Genomic DNA, 6,064 nt, shown 5'->3' on the forward strand with positions numbered 1-6,064 from the left:
GCAATTCGAGAAATAATATCCATCAAATAACAATCCATAATTCAAAACAAACCAAAACCAAACAAATTATTCCAAAGACTTAAATTGTTCAAAATTAAACCATAAACCAAGAAAAATAGGGGAGAGGGGCTAGCCACTTCTAGTGGGTTCGACCATTAGGGGTTAAAAACCCTAAAAACATGTCTAATTTATTTGTCCATTGGTTCTGACGCCTCCTGAAAATCCGATTTCTCCATGGATGTAGTAGCATCTTCCGAATGATCCACATATGCAAAGTTAGACTCATGATTGGAATGATACTTGGCAATAGCCTCGGGGTTAGCTCGGCATACGCATGACCAATGATCATTTGATCCACAGTGGTAGCACATGTCCATTTCAATGGAAACTGGTTGAGCGGTAGCTTTTCCTTTGTTCTTGAAGTTCGAGGCCTTAGAGGCAAAGGGTAGACGCTGCTGGGTCACATTTTCTCATTTGGGTAGGCCTTGATTTTGTGGACCGTGGGCCCGTGGTGGGGCTTGCCGCCCATTGCCATGATCACAACGATTCTTTCGTTGTTTGTGGCTGCTAGAATTGGTTAGTTCCACTTTATAAAACTTCAGCAGTCATTGGATTCTACAAACTTTAGAGTTGTATTCATTCACTGACTTAAAGTCTTGGAAACGAAGATGCTGCCAGTCGTGTCTTGCTTCAAGCAAGGATATGTCTTTCCAGTAATCGAAACGGTTGGGTAGAGCAAAGAAAGAGGGTGCGTGGGTCCTCCTTAGCGAGGTACTCGGTCTGCAGAGCATCATGGATGTGTCTTTGAATGAAGATCATTGCAGTAGCTTTTTGAGCTTTGTTGACAATTTTGTCGTCGGTAGGTGTCTCAATGGTGGCTCTAATAACCTTTCCAGTAAGATAGAGCTTCACGTCTTGAACCCACTTCAGGTAGTTTCTTTCAAATACTTCCAAAGTGATGAAATCAAGCTGACATGTCCCTAAAATGGAGGGTACAACAAAAACGTGATTAGTCATATGGTGATCCATAGACGTATATCGTAGAACATTCAGGTTCTATAGACATGTATTAGTTTAATTTATGCATGAAAACTACAGGTTTCATATGGTAAGTTTTGAATGTAAACTTTAGGTTTCAAATGCACTAAATATGAAACTACAACTTCAATTTAGTTTTATGAACGATTAATTCATAAAGGAGAGGTTCCTACAAGAAGCACAGAATGCAATATGCTGATTTAAGTGTAATGGATTTAAGTTTCTTCGGGAACTCAAATGTGAGAGCTTCGTTACTATGAAAGTATGTCAACGGTTCAAAGTATAAAAATCAATTATTGAATCATTAATGTCCAAAAAGTGATCTTCAGGTCAATAATTTTGAATTCATTATCAGATTAATGGACTGCATGTCACTTTTAATTAATTCAATAGACCGGGACCAAATAGGGTCGATCATGGAAGCAAAATAATGCCGAAAATTAGCATTGGGTCGAAAAAGCATAGCCCAAAACGGGTTTGGGCTAGGGTCTGAGAGTAGGGCAAAGCCCTAGGGGTAAATGGGCTTAGGTTTGGCTGTAAAAGCAATGCATATGTGGCTACAGGCCACGGGCTGAGATAGGTGAGCCTAGCAACAGCAGCTGCTGGCTTTCAGGCCGAATAGGGGCCACATGCCAAGCCTAGTGGAACGTTGGCTTTGGGTTGGCGTGGGAGGCCCAGCTGAGGTTGGGTTCGGAACAAGGCAAGTGAAGCCCAACAACAAAGGTTGCAGGCGAGTGGGCCAGGGCTTTATGGCACAACCCAGAGGACTAAGGACTCGCGGGACATCGGGCAAAAAAGCTGCAGGCTTTTGGTTGGGCTAAAGGACTTTAGGCCCATTAGTTTAATCAGGCCAAATGCCTTGGGATGTTTAGGTCAGTGTAGCAAGCCAAAAAGTTGCTGTTGTGTGGTCCATACAACTGGGCTTCAGGCTAGTGATGGTCTAATGGTACCACGGTGAGGGTGCAGCTGTGGTGCCACACAGTGCCCAACAAAAAAAATTTCCTTTTTTTTTTTTTCCCAACAGAATTAGGGTTAAAAAAAAAAAAAACTAGAATTGCTTTTATTTATATGCTTTGACTCACAATTCCACATAGTAATTTAATTGCGTAATGCATGAAACATACATACATATATATATATATATATATATATTGACAATCATATGAAACATATACAATATATATCATAAGGAAAAAATAAACATAGAGGGGTTCATGCATCATAGGGAATGTTTTCATGCTTTGTGGACGTTTCAAATATCTTCCTTTATTTGAAGCGTACCTAATTAGCAGAAAACAAGGAAGAGCCTTTGAATTTTGTGGAAGATAGCCTCCTCCTACGATCCGTTAATTCCTCAGCTTCTGGCAAGAACGTGCTGATAACATGTTGTAGGCCTATTTAACTGAGCTATCTAAGGGATTAGAGAGAGAAGGGGCCGGCGGTAGCAAGAGGGATAAGAGAGAGATTTAATTGTGAGGTGTGTGTTGTATCACCTCATTGTACCTTTATTTATAGTAGTAGGATAGGTAAAAACCTTACCCTTTTAGGATTACAACTCTTAATAGGTAATCAACTCCTAATAGGAATATAAGAGATATTCCTAGGTTTACTATGATTTACACAATCACATTCCTATTGTAAATATGACTGCAACATTATTCATATTGTCGCTCGTGAATCTTCTTGTTTTTATGTATTTGTTTTTTGGCATTCTAAAGAAAGATGGATCAACAAAAAATATTGATATGTTGTCGGTATTTTCAATTTTGCTACAATAATAGTGCTATAGCCTATATTATATTTAGTTTTAGACTTTTATAATGAGGGTTTAGACTAGTTTCTTTGTTATTGCGTGAGAAGGTGAGACTTTTCTTTTGGTTGATAATGCTCGAAAGTTATGTCTAACCATTGTATGTAAACAGAAAACAATGGAACATTTTAAGAAAGAATCTTATTTGATATAGAACAAAAATTAGGTTATTTCAAATGCAATAAAATTAAAACAAAGAAACGGTGAGCAATTAATTAAAGTGATTAAAGAATTGATAATTCACGTGTTAATATGTTATTTTTTGTTGTCATATCCCGAAAGTATATGTTTTTGACTTTTCATGTTCAAATTGACACAACTTTGATATGGTATGTCTATTTTGGGCTCGTAATGTATGGATTCAAAGAGAACGACGAGGTATGTAAGAGCAACGATGTCAGTCAGAAATTGATTGACTGTTTACCATGTTTAATTTGGATTTTAATATTTTAGAATTTTTTAGGCCTAATTAGATTATTAGTCCTCGTGGTGATATGATAATTGGAAGATTGCCCATGTGGTTAAAAAACTAGGTTTAAGCCCCCATGGTGAAGTCTGTTAGGATTTATGCCTAAAATTGAAAATTCCGTCAACTCTCTATTAACTATTAGCACGTGAGCTACACATATTAGGCTAAATGGAACTTTCTATTAATTGTTAGCACGTGGGCTTACATATGAGGCTAACTTTATCTTTTTAGTCTCACATGTGAGCCTCATGGGCTAACAATTAACGGATAGTTAACGAAACTTTCAATTTTGGGCCTAAATCCTAACAGACTTCACCATAGGGGCTTAAATCCTAATTGTTTTTACCACATGGGTTATCTTCCAACTACCCTATCACCACAAGGACTATTAATTCAATTAAGCCTTTTTTTTAATTTGTTGTTTGTCTAATTCTTTCCTATTTGGATTATTAGGGTTCCAATGTTAATTTACATTATAAATAGGTGGATTAAGACCTAAAACCCCCAACATTTTAGTGTCAATCCAAATTGGTCTCAACCTTTCTAAACGTTCCAAACAAGTACCCAACCTATTAAAAATGTTACATCAGTTGAGCCTCAATTAATTTTTCAAACATAGATTATATTCAAAATCCACCAACTGGGTATATCATGGACAATATTAATATTAGTTGCCTTAAAATCTAAATTTCAAACATAAATTATATAATATGGAACCCAATGATCAAACAGGTATTGAGTTGAATTGAATTGAAATGGATCCAAATTGAAATTACATCAGGAAGGCAATCTCTTAAAATAAAATAGGGTTTCAAGGAGTTTGTCTCTGCCCTTGTGATTTCCTTTCAGCAACCTCCATGACCTTCTTCTGGATATTAGCAGCTTGATTTGTAAAGTCGAGTTGGTGGTTTTGTGTTGGGTTTGATGATGATGACATGATGAGCGTGGTGGTAACTGTTAATTGGTGAAGGCTATGCTTCCATGATATTTTATTGATTTTGGAGACAAAGTAAACCTAGTTAATTTCATAGATTTTTAACTGGGGCTTAAAGGATGTGACATTTTCAATAGGTTGGGTACTTATATGAAATGTTTAAAAATGTTGAGACCAATTTGGAATGACACTTAATGGTTGAGGGATTTTAGGTATAGTTCATCTTGGCTTTATGTTTGTAATTTTCAACTATTATTTAATAAGCATGAGTTTTCTCTCTTTCTTTTAGTAAAGAGGAAATCCCCTAACACTTTTTTTTGTTTTTTTTTTAATCTTTTAGACTAAACATTTGTGACTTTTCAAGATTTGATTAAAGTGCTTTCACCAATCGACACCTCAACATTAAATTAAATTACATGTCATTATTGTACTTCTTTAGAATAGAATGTTAATTACTAATTTTTGAATTTATCCCCTTAGTTTTTAATGCGTTTTTTCCCTTAATTAGTGGGATATTAATTATTATTATTTTGTCAAACGATAGCTTTTGTTATATTAAATATTAGATTAGTCACCGACCGGTTTCAAACTCACGCCGTCATGCAAGGGCTTAACTCCTTTCCACAACAATTTTTTTTATTAGTGGGATATTAATTATTAACTCTATTATATCTTTTTCTAATTATATTTTTTCGATCAAATTAATTTTTTTGTTCTACAAACATTAATATTATCTCATTTTCCAAATAATTTGTTTATTGACTTTTTTTTTTTTTTCCAAATGGTTGGTGATCCAACATAAAAAGCCCTGTAATTTTTTTCATATTTTTTTGTCAAACTATTTTCCTTTGTCTTTTTTTTTTTTTTTTTTTTTTTTTTTTTACTTATAGTTTTTGACAAACTATTATTAGGTACAACATATTATGTGTATATTATCAATGGGTACGTTTGAATTTGTTAAAAATATTGATTAGTACGTTTATTGGCACCTATATCAAAACCTCCTGTAAAGTAAATTCTAGGGTTTGCTAAAAGAACATCTATCGATTTTCCTTGTTATATCCCGCAGAGTCGATCATCAAGTAACGGAAAACAAAATATGATAAGCAATTTATGGTGGTCAAGGATCAACCCCATTAGGTGGGCAAATAGATATTCAGCCCATTACTACCGAAGAAGCCCAATAGTGAACTGTAAGGAAATGGTCCAGCAAGCATCGAGTCCAACTATGCAAAAAAGAAAAAAGCAGAAAAAAAGAGCAGAGGAAGCCTTCTCTTATCAGAGCCAGGTTTCGATCCTGGGACCTGTGGGTTATGGGCCCACCACGCTTCCGCTGCGCCACTCTGATCTGTTGGCAACTACTCTACTTTTAAGTTACTTATTCGTATCGAAGGTAAGTGACTGTTTAATTATCAATATAATGTTTCATTTTTAACTTGTTAAAATTCGACATATTCAAAAGGTAGTGCTATTCATGCATCCATTTTTTCTCTCACACCTATCTTAATTTTCAACTATTAAATTGAATGATTGAAGATGATTAATAGACAAAACTTAACAAAAGTGTGTAAGAAGTAAAAAGATGTGTTATTTACACTACCCTATTTAAATCCTACTCGTAATTTTATCATAATCCATATGAAACGCCATAGAGGTACACCTTTTGGGAGCATGCTCCATAAACAAAACAAAAAACAAGATTTTTCTTCGTATCAAATCACCTCAAAATCCACATGACACAAATTTAGCAAATTAACAATTAGGGTTATGGAGTTATATTTGAAACTAAGTTATAGAAAAAAAAAATTTGTTA

The 6,064-nt window shown here is 35.0% G+C and overlaps 1 non-coding gene across 1 annotated transcript; it reads right to left on the reverse strand.

The window, feature by feature from the left end:
- Positions 1–5,527: 5,527 nt before the first annotated feature.
- TRNAM-CAU (transfer RNA methionine (anticodon CAU)) lies at positions 5,528–5,599 on the reverse strand. Its single transcript has one exon. It is a non-coding gene; the product is annotated as a tRNA-Met (tRNA).
- Between the last annotated feature and the right edge of the window lie 465 nt (positions 5,600–6,064).

This window comes from Pyrus communis, chromosome 17 (genome assembly GCF_041283825.1).
Source record: "Pyrus communis isolate YQ-2024b chromosome 17, ASM4128382v1, whole genome shotgun sequence".
NCBI lineage: Eukaryota > Viridiplantae > Streptophyta > Magnoliopsida > Rosales > Rosaceae > Pyrus > Pyrus communis.